Source organism: Dermacentor silvarum, chromosome 8, assembly GCF_013339745.2.
Source record: "Dermacentor silvarum isolate Dsil-2018 chromosome 8, BIME_Dsil_1.4, whole genome shotgun sequence".
NCBI lineage: Eukaryota > Metazoa > Arthropoda > Arachnida > Ixodida > Ixodidae > Dermacentor > Dermacentor silvarum.
The window spans coordinates 55,959,062-55,974,282 of NC_051161.1; positions in this window are offsets into that span (position 1 = coordinate 55,959,062).

The window sequence follows — 15,221 nt, forward strand, 5'->3', positions numbered from 1 at the left end:
CTGCTGGAATAAAGGTGCATGTATGTATGTATGTATGTATGTATGTATGTATGTATGTATGTATGTATGCATGTATGCATGTATGTATGTATGTATGTATGTATGTATGTATGTATGTATGTATGTATGTATGTATGTATGTATTTACAACACAAACACAAAATGGGCAGGATCCGTCCGTCTTGTTTACACCGCAGACCTAGTCAAAGTAGCACTTTACAGTGAAAGAAATGCAACAAAACTTATTACAGCATAAAATGCCTAGTTTCAATTAGTGCAGATGCAATGCAGCCTTCGTGCAAAATTTTGCATGTGGAATCCGAGAAGTTGCGTCACGAAGGAGTAGCAAATAGGCATTTATTATACGGAAAGAAAAAATGCTGCCGCGTGCGTTTGCGGAAAATTATGCTTGACCTACAACAGGGAGAACAAACCCGGTTCCTCGGAGTGACTAGCAGGATCAGGCAGCACCGATGGCATGATAAAATCAAAGTTCTGGAATTTGGGTAAAATTCACAAACAGATTTACACTTGTTCTACGTTGGACACTATTCAAAGGCTGTTAATAAAAGAAGTTATGCAATTACAGACACTCTACCTTAGCCAGGGCTGTTTGAGTTGTATATATACCGCGTGATCATGCTTGGGTTGGCAGCAGTTTATAGCATACGTCCTGTTAAAATATAAAATAATTGTCAATCCAGCGTTTCTGTTAGTAAATATTGATGGATATACACTAGAAATGTACCAGCCCCTAAATTCACGCGGGCAAAAATAATGAAACAACATAGCAGATTTCGATGATTAATTCGGCTCTGCGCTCACTTACTGCGATAGCATCATTTTCCAGCAGTGACGACCACCATTTTAATTTCAATTTCCAGCTTTTTCCTAAAATAATTGCGTTCGGGGAACTCGACAACGATCTAGCGGTTATATAAAAAAGTGCTAGTTTAAATACATGTCATTGGAAAATATATATTATTACATTTAAAATGTCATTACTACACATAAGTACCTGTTTTAAATTTCTAGTAAACGTAAAGTAATAATCCGCACATCACTGCCCCAACATTATAACAGGCAAACGCAACATAACATTGCAATCGCGATGACGCACCGTGCTCCCGGCCGTCGCAAAATCGACAAATGGATGCAGTGCAGAGGAACGTGAATGGGAAAACATTGCAACGTTAAGGAAGCAACAAAATTATAATAAATGTTAAAACTTCAACAGTAATAAACACACAAATCCTGGAATTAAAGCAACAAGCAAAAGCACTTGTGTAGGTGGACACAACATTTAAGGCAACATGTAGTATCTTGAAATTTACTTCATTGAAACAATCTTGCTAGTAAAACACACCAACTCCAATGCACCTTTTACTAATTCACTCCTTCTAGCACCTTAGAAAATTTACAACATGCGCAAAACAAATGCACTCACCTTTGTAAGATCCACGTTCCGGTGTTTCCGAGTTCATTCCAAATAGAAGACGGTTGCCGCCAGCGCCGACTTTTTGTTATTTATTGGCTTTGCATATAATTCGCTCTAACTCACAAAAATCCATGGCAACGTTGCTGTGTATTTTAAAATGTAGGCTTTGCTGTAGAAATGACGACCGTAAGCACGCTTTTTTCACGATAGCAGTGCGCTGACGAGAACGGACAAGGGTCCAAGCAGTCACGCCATCCAGTCGCTATGCTAGGTATTCATAGAAGGAAAGGGTACCAGGAAACGGTCAATGAAAAAAGCAGCCTAAACGCCAAACTCTCCCCCGCCAGGACCAGCCCCACCGCCTTCTTCGAGCGGCAGTGACGGGGGGGGGGGGGGGGGGGGGAAACATAAGAAAGACCATAGTGCCACCCTCGATATACGATTTCCCCTACTTCCCTATTGCCAAACCGAGTATCCAGTGCCCAGTGAATATGGGCCCAGTGTCGTGCGCTGGATGCTGGGACACTGGCAAGGCGCGGCATACTGGGAGGCGCTGGGTACTGGTGGGAAATGCAGCTCTAGAGCAAGAAATACGCGGTGCCTGGCCACCGTACATATTTTTCAAATACGGAAAGCAACAGGGAGCGTTTTAATACAATAAACAGTGAAAAAAAAAGCAAAAGAAATACAACCACTCGATTAGACCCTCTGACCTACAGATTCCAAGCTCAGAACCTTACCACTATGCCACGCCGGTTCATAGTGAACGGCGTATAATTTGCCATGTCAAGACGCAGCCGGAGTTCCAGTGCTGCACAGACATGTCTCACACAGACATGGTAGATGCGCTAACACCCTGCAACTAAAACTTGCTCCTCTATCAGAAAAAAAAGTCCGTATTCAATAGTGTGCCTGGAAGTGCTGAAACACTGATTTGTTCTAGCGATTGGTATATTAACTCCGAAAAGTGAACAGCCGACTCGGGACGCTGTACGGGCTGTTACTGCCGAATTTGATAGCCATTTATTGTTCTTCACGCAAGGCAAATGCAAGATTTTATTAGTTCGACAACGCATTTCAATCGACACGTCTGTGTAGTCACATATCTCCGGTAGAGAAGCGGTCGGTTAGTGCGGCTGGCAGCCTTCGGCGACAGCACATACAGGGTGTCCCAGCTAAAAGTAGCCAATGATTTAAAAACGACGGAGTGTGCTAGGAGGCTCAGGCCAACTCAGTGGTGTTGAGGTTCGCATGTCTTAGTCTGAGGATTTTTTTTTTCGTTTTGCAAAGTGAATTATTTAGCATAAACATATTGCCTAACTTTAGGTGCGAAGCACCTTATGCGCGCGGGCTGTTGGCGTCTCCTGTCCTCGTCGTCGTCGTTGTAGTCACGTGCTGACTGCTGGCGCTCGGCACGCGCTCGTGCCACTGCTCCCGCGATCGTCGTCGTCGTCGTCGTCTTCTACCGCTGGCTGCGTTGCCGCTCATCATTCCAGCGTACAATTGCCGCTCAATCCGAGCCTACGACTTAACTCGTGCTAACTGTAATAACTAATAACAAGTAAAACAGTAAGAAAGGCGTCCATGTTTTTTCCTTTGACCGGTTTCTTCAGAAGAAATTTTAAAGGCAATTTCTTCTCTTAAGGTTACTGGATCTGGTCTAGATTCTATCCAGCCTTCTGGAATAAAAATTGTTGCGGGCAGGCGTATCATTTGTTTTTGCAGATATCATTAACAAAACTTTTATAACAGGTATATTTTCTGATTGGCTGAAACGTGGTACAATAATCCCTGTGTTGAAAAAGGGTTCTCGTAAAAACATTAATAACTACCACCCAATTTGCATTTTGCCGTTGCTTAGTAAGACCTGAAAAACTTATTTACACTCGTCTAATGCACTATCTAAATAAATTTAACTTTCTTTCTCCATTCCAGTTTGGTTTTAGACAGGGTTGTTCGACGGAATTGGCATTAATTACTTTCGTGGATAACAATAAACAATTTATTGATGAAAGGTTTGCTGCAGGAGCCATATTCATGGATCTAACAAAAGCATTTGACAGTTTAGATCATTCTATTATTCTATATAAGCTGTAATCTTTCGCTATTATTGGTCCACCTTTAAACCTTTAAATATTGGCGTCACCGAGAAAGTGCCAATACGAAAGTTGTAGATCACATTTACAAATAGCCGACTGAAGTGTGCAACTAAGTACCATTAATGGAATTTCTTGTAATTGCCTTTAAAGAAAGCCCGCGAAATACAAAAACAGCCACGTGATAGCGCCACTATTTCAGTGCTCCCCCAGACGATCGATCAAAAAACGAAATCCGCATATCTGTACAGCGGTTCCGAGACAGGCTTGGCGTTTCAGGTGGCCGCAACGTACGCGCCAGCAACTCTCGCTAGTAGGATATGATCGCGAACAAAGAGAAGAACATGAAAATTGCATTTCCCTTCCCGATTAAACATTTGTGCGGTCAACATTACTCAAGCCCGAACTTCTTTTCTTCTTTTTTTTCTTGCCTTGTGTGTTCGGGCTACATTTCACAAGTGGAGCGAATGATATTGTCAGGGGAAACGGTATAACTGAAAATATATTTACAAAATATATACAGCGAGCTGTAGCACTGCCAAGATGGCGGAAAGACAATCTCTTCAATCGTTGTCTTCTTCACACAAATGGTCATCGTCATCTTTGTCCCATTGCGCGCAGTCTCGTAACATTAACCTCCGGCCGGAAAAGCGCCGACCCGGCGCCTAAGACAGGGTGGTGGGCGCGAGGTATGGCTTGAGGCGGGCCACGTGCACGACGCCTGAGGAAGGAGAAGACGTGGTAGGATCGAGCGGGGCTATTTCGTAAGTGACATCTGTAAATTGTCGCAGGACGCGATAGGGGCCAGAGTATCTCCAAAGTAGTTTTTCAGAAAGGCCAACGCGCCGAGACGGGCACCAGACAAGGACAAGATCACCCACACTGAAGCGGACATCTTGCATCAAGAAGTCGGCGACGTCTGTAGCGCAAATGGTTGGGAGAGGTCTTGTGATAGCGTAACGGGTCGAATAATCCGTAGCAACGGCAATCCATTTATTACCAGAGGTGGAGAGAGGGAAGGGGCCAAAAAGGTCGAGGCCAACAAGAAAAAATGGCTCGGCGGGTATGTCAATAGGCTGGAGGAGCCCAGCTGGAGAAAGAGATGGCCTTTTCCGGCGTTGGCACGACGCGCAGGCAGCGACATAACGTTGAACAGAACGGTAGAGACCGGGCCAGAAAAAGCGCCGCCGTACACGGTCATACGTCCTGGAAACACCAAGGTGGCTGGCTGTTGGGACATCATGCAGTTATTCGAGTACGGTCGCCCGAAGGTGTGCGGGAACGACGAGTAATATATTCCAAAAGAACTTCTTCTTGGGCAAGTTGGTGCTGATATTTCCTAGGTGAACTTGTCTGTGGCGCGAAATGCATTTTGTGAAAAGGGACAGAAGAGAAGAGACAGTGAAGCGCCAAACTACCAACTGTTTAATGACAGCGTCAGAGCATAACTTTGTTTAACGTCAGAGTTAACTTTGTTTCTGTATGCTCTGACGCTGTCATTAAACAGTTGGTAGTTTGGCGCTTCACTGTCTCTTCTCTTCTGTCCCTTTTCACAAAATGCATTTCGCGCCACAGACAAGTTCACCTAGGAAACGACGAGTAGTAGTTGCTGTCCCTCGGGGTGCATGTTACGGCGATATAATGTGCCATTTACAATGACAAACAGGCGAAGTGATCGGTCTGACGAGCCAGACTGCAGGCCGTTGATGAGATCATTTAGAGACGTGTCCCGCCGTTGCTCGTCACCAATGTGTCTGAAAGCGGAGAGCGAGAAAAGGCCAGGTGGTGTACCCTCCGCGGTAGCTTCGGGGGCGTCAACGGGGTGCCGAGACAAGCAGTCGGCATCCTGGTGTAGTCGGCCAGACTTGTACACCACAGTGTACGTGAATTCCTGGAGACGTAGAGCCCAGTGACCTAGACGCCCAGTGGGCTCCTTTGGGCTCGAAAGCCAGCACAGAGCGTGGTGGTCAGTGGTAACAGTATAAGGCCACCCGTATAAGTAGGGGCAAAATTTGCTAACTGCCCAAACGAGAGCGAGGCACTCGCGCTCGGTAATGGAATAATTGCACTCGGCAGAGGAAAGAAGCTGGCTGGCGTACGCAATAATTCGATCACAACCACGTTGGCATTGGGCTAAAACAGCACCAATGCCATAGCCACTCGCGTCTGTGCGTACATCAGTTGGAGCATTGGGATCAAAATGGGCGAGAATCGGCGGGGTAGTGAGTAGCGTGATAAGGTGTGAAAAGGCTGTGGCTTGAGCGAAACCCCACGCAAACGGAGCGTCTTTCCTGAGATCTGTTACTGGACGGGCTATGTCCGCAACATTTCTGACAAATCGTTGGAAATACGAGCACAAGCCCACAACGCTCCGAACATCCTTGGCACAAGTTGGTACAGGGAACACGATGACAGCACGAACCTTGGCGGGGTCGGGACGGACGCCAGCTGAATCGACGAGATGCCCGAGGATTGTAATTTGGCGGCAACCGAAGTGGCATTTAGAAGAATTAAGTTGTAGCCCAGCCGCATGAAACACCGACAGGATGGATGAAAGACGTGTGAGGTGTGTGGCAAATGTCGAGGAGAACACGATCACGTCGTCCAGGTAGCACAGGCAGATAGATCATTTAAAGTTGTGCAACAGCGTTCATTCGCTAGAATGTGGCCGGTGCATTGCACAAGCCAAATGGCATAACTTTGAACTTATAGAGGCCGTCAGCTGTAACAAATGCTGTCTTTTCGCGGTCCCTGTCGTCCACGGCGATCTGCCCGTAACCAGAGCGCAGGTCAATGGGTGAAAAATAGGTCGCGCCGTAAAGGCAATCCAGAGCGTCATCAATTCGTGGAAAAGGATATACATCCTTGTTGGTGACCTTATGTAGATGCCGATAATCAACGCAGAATCACCAACTGTTGTCTTTCTTTTTAACTAAGACAACAGGGGAAGCCCAGGGACTCGCGACGGCTCAATAGGGCCTTTTGAAAGCATCTTGTCAACCTCTTATTGAATAACTTGGTGCTTGGATGGTGACACGCGATAAGGTCAGTGGTGAATCGGAGGCGCATCGCCAGTATGTATGCGATGTTTGACGAAAGAGGTTTGTCCTAAGGAACGGCCGTCAAAGTCGAAGATGTCGGAGTATGTGACGAGCAAATGACGGAGGTCGTCGACTTGGGAGGGCTGAAGGTCCGGGGCAATCATATTTGCGATAGCGCTCTGTACCGACGGAGAAGTGCGCGCGTCGGCGGACAAAATTGCTGACGTAGGATCCGGTGACAGTGATGAAATCTCGCACTCATCTGATGGTGACAGGGTGGCCAAAACTATGCCTTGGGGAAGAACTTGAGGACAAAGTCCGAAGTTCAAGAGGGGCAGGCAAGTCTGGTTGGTCGCAACAGTTACAACAGTGTGGGAAAAGGAAATGTGCGACAAAAGGACACTGGTAGACGGAGTAACCACATAGTCACCGTCCGGTACACTGGGGTAAGGTACAGCGACAATACAGGTGAGTGTTTGGGGCGGCAAACGAACAAACTCGGCACAAGAGAGCTGGCTCTGGACTACGTCAGGAGCGTCTAGTGAAGCGGAGAAGTCAAGTTCAACGACACCGGCCGAGCAGTCAATTACAGCGGGCTGGTCAGTCAAGAAATCGAGTCCAAGGATTACGTCATGAGGGCAGTGGCGAAGAACATGAAACAGCGCGGAAGTGTGGAGGCCAGCGACGCTCACGCGTGCGGTGCGGTGCACATTCCAAGCACGGCCGGAGTTACGCCGTCAGCGACACGCACAACGCGGGACTCTGCAGGTGTTAGCACTTTGTGTAAGCGTTCACGAAGATTAGAGCTCAAGGAGCCATCCTGGCGACTCAAGGAGAGGATAGGACAAGGGGAAAGTAATAGGGTTTAACCCTCTGGACGTGCACTGTCTCGCGTCCACGACGCCTCAAGTCAGTAGATGGCGTTAGCGGCTCGACAAATTGTAGCTGTGGAGTTCGCAAGGCGGATCTACTTGGAACGAATTCTCGGGATGACACCAGTTTCGAGATATTAATTCCCGAACTTTGCAGAGAAATGCATTGGCGTTCCAGTTAATTTGGGCTTCAATGCATAAAGCGACGTTTTGTTAAGAACCTAACTGGAACGCCAATGCATTTCTCCGCAAAGTTCGGGAATAAATATCTCGAAACTGGTGTCATCCCGAGAATTCGTTCCAAGTAGATCCGCCTTGCGAACTCCACAGCTACAATTTGTAAATTGCATGTGGGCCATCAGGTAATTAGTTAAAACGTGATTAGTGATTTTTTGTTAATTATTCGATTATGCATTTCAATTTCTTGTGCAAGTAATGTCCGCCTCTACGAGTAGACCAGCTCATCAAATAGAATTGTGCTATCTGCCACAGGCAACCTTTAAGAATTTTGAAAGTGTTCGCCGTAACACCCTATATATATATATATATATATATATATATATATATATATATATATATATTTTTTTTTAACGTGGTTTATTGACAGCTCAGAAACGCGACCGTCTCAGTCGAGCGTCAGAGACTGAGAGCGCGAGCCTATCTTCGTCGGCGGGCCGCTGATGATAGTGCGTCCATAGGGCGCGCCAGTCTTCTTCACTACAACTGCCCCCTGGAGAAGAAGGAGCCATCCTGGCGACTCAAGGAGAGGAGAGGACAAGGGGGAAGTAATAGGGTTTAAGCCTCTGGACGTGCACTGTCTCGCGTCCACGACGCCTCAAGTCAGTAGATGGCGTTAGCGGCTCGACGACGTAGTTGACTGGCGTCGTCTGTTGTACGACGCGGTAAGGACCGTGGTATTGAGCGAGGAATTTAGAGGATAGACCAGGGTTGCTTGATGGTATCTACAGCCAAACTGGTGAGTCGGGCTGGTAGGTGCAGGGAGGTCGTTCATCATCGCGACGGAATTTTTGGAGACTGGTCTTCCGCCGTGAACGAACGGGCCAGCTGGCGGCATTCCTCGGCATACTTGGAGGCCTCAGACAGAGGCGTGCCCTCTCATGGGTCAGGCCGGTATAGGGAGAATGGTGTTGAGCGTACAGGTAGGTTCATGGCCATATACGAGAAAGAATGGCGAAAATCCCGTTGTGGCCTGTGAAACGGTGTTATAGGCGTACGTAACATATGGCAAAACGAGGTCCCAGTTGGTATGATCCGATGTCATGTACGTGGATAGCATGTCGCCCAAAGTACGATTGAACCACTCTGTTATGCCGTTCGTTTGAGAATGATGAGCTGTAGTGGTGCGATGGATGGTATGGCACGCGGTCAGAAGGGCGTTAAGAACTTCGGAAAGAAACGCACGTCCTCTGTCACTCAGAAGTTCCCGCGGTGCCCCATGACGCAGTATGAAGTGATGCAGAAGGAAGGACGCAATATCGCGGGCTGTCGCTGTTTGCAGTGCTGCAGTTTCTACATAGCGGGTGAGGCGGTCGACAGCGACAATAATCCAACGATTTCCAGCTGATGTGCAGGGAAGAGGGTCGTAGAGATGGATGCCGACGCGGTCGAATGGTCGGGACGGACAAGGAATGGGCTGCAAAGGACCAGAAGGACGAGGAGCAGGAAGCTTGCGTCGTTGGCACGCTGTGCACGAGCGAATGTCATTTCGCACAAAATCGTACATGCCTCGCCAATAAAAGCGGGAGCGAAGCCTGGCGTAAGTCTTGAAGAGGCCGGCATGGGTGCATGGCGGGTCTGAATGGAGAGCGGAGCATACATCTGTGCACAGATGGCGGGGAACGACTAACAACCATTTGCGACCATCGGAAGCGTAATTTCGACGATAGAGAACACCATCCCGCAACTCCAAATGAGAAGCTTGGCGGTGGATAGCGCGTGAAGGGCGTGTTGTTGAAGTGTCAAAAATGCAATCCATAAGTGCCGCAATCCAGGAATCTTTGCGTTGCTGCACAGCCATGTTGACGTGCACAGGCGACGAAAACGCCGATTCGATAGCTGAAATGCAAGTCATGTCACTTGGTGTAGGCGACCAAGAGAGGGCATCCGCGTCGGTGTGTTTACGGCCAGACCGGCAAATGACGCGTATGTCGAAGTCTTGTAACCGTAGAGCCCATCGCGCAAGGCGGCCAGATGGATCCTTTAAAGTCGATAACCAACATAGGGCATGGTGATCTGTAACGACGTCGAAAGGGCGGCCGTACAGGTAGGGTCGGAATTTTCCAAGGGCCCAGATGATAGCCAGACACTCCTTTTCGGTGACGGAGTAGTTGGATTCCGCTTTCGTTAGTGTTCGGCTGGCGTAGGCTACTACGTATTCATCATGCCCACTTTTTCGCTGTGCAAGCACAAAACCAAGTCCTACGCCGCTGGCGTCGGTGTAGACTTCCGTGGGGGCCGTGGGGTCGAAATGGCGCAGTGTGGGAGGCGAAGTGAGCAAACGCCGCATAGGTTCAAAAGCATCGTCGCAAGCTGTGGCCCAAGTAGAAAGTCGTGTGTCACCGCGAAGCAGCTGAGTCAACGGAGCAATGATAGAAGCAAAATTCCAGATAAAATCGACGAAAGTAGGAGCAGAGCCCGATAAAGCTCCGAAGTTCTTTCAGGGAGGTGGGTTTCGAGAATTCGGCGACGGCGCGAAGTTTGGAAGGATCAGGGAGTATGCCATCTTTCGATACGACGTGTCCGAGTATAGCAAGCTGCTTGGCTCGAAAGCGACATTTCTTCAAGTTGAGTTGGAGGCCTGCCTCGGTGATGCACTGCAGGACTTGTTCGAGACGGTACAGATGTGTGGGAAAATCTAGAGAAAAGACGACGACATCATCAAGGTAACATAAGCATGTCTTCCATTTTAGCCCACGAAGCAGATTGTCCAACATTCGTTCTAATGTAGCAGGGGCATTGCAAAGCCCAAACGGCATAACGTTAAATTCATATAGGCCATCTGGGGTCACGAAGGCTGTCTTCGGGCGATCGGCAGGATCCATAGGCACTTGCCAATAGCCTGAGCGTCAATACAGTGAAGAAAAAAGTTGTCGCAGTTTCACCTGAAAGGCGAAGCATCAATTGCGATAGCAAATTTGTAGAGAGCTATTGATAGCTTTCACGTGACGTCACGCACCCACCTTATCAGCGTTTTGGGGCGCCAACATGGCGACTACGAGCACTTCAGTCCAATCCATCTTATTGAAAGCTTTCACGTGACGTTACGGACCCAGCTTATCATCGTGTCGGTGCACCAACATGGCGGCTACAATGACGTCAGTGCAAGCCATCTATACGGAGTAATGACATTAGCTTTATCAGCTGTATAAACTTGGACATGCAGCAGCACCGGCAACGCGCAGCACTGTTGTCGACGCCGTCGGCGTTTTGCCCGCGTTCGCTCAAAATGCCTGCGGCGTTTGTGACTGTTGCCGGAGCCTCTGATATGAATAGGCACTTGGTGCCGCAGCTAAACGTCGCCTCCCTTCCCTCCCCCTCCCCCCCTCCCCCACGGCCTCTCGCGCGTCGGAAGAAGGCGCGTTTGCTCTACATATATGGTGATTGTAAAGGAGGAAAGAGACGCCTACTTCTGCAGCCCTTAAGGAAGCACGGCGCAGAACGCGCGTTTGTTCTCCGCCGTGCGTTCACTCCCCGTGAAAGAGCGCGTCCCTCGCTCCCTTTCACTCGCACATACAGCGTTCGGCGGCGCGCGGCGACGATTTCATCTCCATTGACGTCATACGGAACCTCACGGCGACGGCGACGGCGACGGCAACGGCGACGGCGACGCCGACGGCAGAAATCTGCTTTTGAGTGTCCATATAATTGCTATCGCAATAAAATACACCGCGCCTTGCAAACAATCCAGAGCATAGTCGATGCGCGGTACAGGGTAGACGTCTTTGCGAGTTAACTTATTAAGACGGCGGTAGTCAACGGAAAATCGAATTGAGCCATCTTTTTTCTTAACCAGGACTACTGGCGACGCCCAGGGACTATTAGAAGGTTGAACCACTCCACGCTCAAGCATTTCACTTACTTGGTTTTCAATAACGCGGCGCTCCGCGGGTGATACACGATAAGGGCTCTGGCGCAGTAGTGCGTTGGTGCCGGTGTCTATCTCATGACGTACAGTCGATGTGCGGCCTAGTGGGGCGTGTTGACAGTCGAACGTACATCGTTATTTCCGTAGAAGGCTGAGAAGCTGCGAACGCTGCGTAGGGCTCAAGAGGGCATCTACTGAACTACGGAAGACGTCTTGCGTAGGCTGGGAACAAGGCAAGCTATAAGTCAACTAATTCATGTCTGGGGCTCTATTCTGGACACGCATGGCGGCTGCACGGCCGCCATTATCCGCCATCTTGGCTGTCTTATTGGCTGTCCAGAGGTCACGTGTTTTGAAATTTGTGCCGGGAAACGGAAGTTTTGCAAAATGCCATTTTGCGTTTTCGTCAGAATGACGAAACGTGACGTGGAGCTGCAAATTTTATCGACTAATACTTTTGTGTGGTGCTTGGCACCTATATTGCGACTTTAGCGCTTTAAAAAGAAAGTGCACGGTAGCGTGCAGAAGCCCGTGGAATGCATCTGCAACTTCGCGAATATGTGGTGGCATTCCAAGATAGCCGGCATGTCAGTTGTTGATTGGCTGAAAGAATATCCCGTGAAGAGCGTCACAGGAAGGGCCGTTTCGTAAACGTCAATTTTACGTTGCGTGACGTTGCGCTGGGCCGCCATTGCACAGATTTTCCGCCATAATTTGTGGTGCGACGAGCCGCGCGAATTATGGTAATGAGCGGTCATATGCAGTGTCAGTCGAGAGGCATGCGTATCGCCGCATTTTCCCTGTCATTTGGGGCCATGAAAATCTTTTGTTCACAACGCGTGCTCATAGCATTTGCATCGCTCTCGGGTGGTGTTGGCATTTGTGTTTTGAACCATCATTTCTATTAAAAACACGTTTATTTGAAATATTATTGGTGGAAACTAGCAAACTTTCTGCGACATTTCGCACTTTTCACTATCGTGTTTGTATTGTAATCAATAATAATGACTTTTCGCGTCATCAAAGGCTATGACAACGGTGACTTTTTAATTTACAAAAAGAAATGTACGCAAGACGGCGCCTTGAAGTTTCCTCTCGCGGTGCGAGTAAGCAGCGAAGTGCACAAGAGATGGCAGTGCCAGCGTTTGCGTCACTCAAGCGGATACCTGTGGCGCGCGCAACGCTATCGATGATATTCGGTCGCTTCTCAGCCAGACGAGTCGGGCTGAGTCACTTGCGGATCACGAGATAGCGATAACGCGGCCTAGAGCGTGCGCTGATCATCACTGGCAGGTCGCGTATATTGTCTCAAGGTAGAAAGCAAGCGCGTGGGCGCCAATATACGATGACTCATTCCGTTTCCCGAGGACACGCATCATAGCTAATGAAGCAGACGACAGCCGGCGCACATGCAGACGACGGAAGCGAGAAACGATTTTGATCGAATAATCGTACGCTTTGAGCTAGCTGCTTTATTTTCACTGGGGAGGAAAACTGTTTTGCTTTATCAACCACGCTATGTTCAGTGCCTACATTACAGTTTCTTACGCGAAACGTCAAATTTGCGTCACGTTACGAAAGCAAATCGGGGCTATCGGCCCCATTTTGTAAGCGTCGCGCGTACGTCACGCTTCGAAGAAAATGGCGGAATGTCCAGAATAGCGGCTCTGAACAGGTGTTGTCAAGAGGCGCGTGAAAGATGGTTACTGAGTCGGCAGACTGAAGACGTCCAAGGCACTCGCCACGACGTAAGACGAGGGGCGTGGCCTTAGCGTTGGAAACAAGCAGTCGCATGCAGCCACCGCTGACAGTTAGGACAGCGAAGGGAAGGGAACATCGTCGGCGAACAAAAATGTCCGATGGGGCAAACAGGGCAGTAGTGTCAGTGGCGAAAGTAGATCAGGCATGTGCAATCACCGAAGAGTGCGGATGGATCGTAGTGTCTTCTGTAACGACCAGTTTGTCGCCGAGATCGTCGAGGTCATGTGAACGGGTATCGGGAAGCGGAGAAATTCAACTTCGGCGCGAGAACAATCGGCGCGAGAACAATCAATGACGGCCTGACGATCGGAAAGGAAGTCCCACCCCAAGATGACGTTGTATGAACAGAATGAGAGGACGACGAACTCGAATGTATACGTGTATCCTTGAATGACGACGCGGGCGGTACATGCGGGAACAGGGGTAATGCCCTGGGAACTTGCTATCCGGAGTAACAGCGCACATAAGGGCGTCATTATTTTTTGAAGCTTGCAGCAAAGCTCCTCTGTAACTACTGAAACGGCGGCGCCTGTGTCGACTAATGCCAGTGTGACGACTCCTTCAACAGATACTTCGATGACGTTCGTCGGAAGAGAGCGAGGCCTTGTGTGGTTCAACTGGAACGCAGTTATCGCCTCTTGAACTGCGGTAGCTAGTTTCCCTGCTCCGATGGGGCCGGACGCCGCCGCATGGGCGAAAGTGAGCGGCGACAAGGGGATGGCGAGCGACGATCACTGGCAGGAGGAATGACGTTGCGCGTAGACGCCAAGTGCGAATCATTTGGCGGCGAGAAGGACGAAGCTGGCGAAACGTAGAAGCACACAGGGTGGTCATGACCTTGAAGCCATAAGCGACGGCGACAGTGCCGTGCCACGTCACGTGACCAGGGATACCACAGAAGAAGCACACGGGGCGATTGTTGGGTGTACGCTAGGGTCCCGTGCTAGCTGGTGATCTCGTGTAGAGCACTGCACGGGCTCGGGCTTACCCGAAAGCCCGGGCTCGGCCCGGCCCGTGGGCCGGGCCGGGCCGGGTAGAGGAGTTTTTTCACCGGCTCGGGCCGGGCTCGGGCATGGCGTGTGCTTTTTGACCCGGGCCCGGGCCGGGCTCGGGTTTTTTGACGCGGGCCCGGGCCGGGCTCGGGCTTCCTGCGAGTTATTCTCGGGCTTCTCAACTCTGAAAAACATGTATTTTTCGGTCTCGGGCCGGGTTCGGGCCGGTTTCGAGTCGGGCTCGGGCCGGGCTCCAACTTAAGGTAAAGGGGTGGCGGGCCGGGCTGGGCGGGTAACGTAGATTATTTCCGAGCCCGGGCCGGGCTCGGGTCTCGCCATAAAAGTTTTGATCGGGCTCGGGGGCCGCCCGTGCAGTGCTCTAATCTGGTGGTGTACACTGGAGGGATTGGACGTGGCGCTGCAGCAAACGATGGTGCTGAAAAAGTCGATGGAGGTGGCCGTGCTGCAACCTCGGCGTAGCTGAGAGGTGCAGGCAATGGTGGCGCTGAACGAGGGGACGGTATAGCTTCGGACACTTGTTTCTGGAGCATTTGACGCAACGGAGGAGCCAAGGACGGCGTGGGTCCGGAGACGGCGGTGAGTAGGAATAGCTGGCGGGCGACTTCAGAGCGTATGAATTCCTTGATTTCGCCGAGCAGATAGTCGTTTTTAGTCACAGCGGCTAAACTTGCAATCGAAGTATCGGGGATAGAAGAACGTCGAGTGAGCAGACGTTGCCTCCTGAGTTCGTCGTAGCTGTGACAAAATTCAGCGACCTCGACCACGGCCCGCGGGCTTTTCGAGAGCAGCATTTGGAATGCGTCGTCTTCGATGCCCTTCCTTACGTGACGGATCTTGCCAGACTCAGTGATCGATGGATCGACGCGCTTGCAAAGGTCCACAACATCTTCTATGT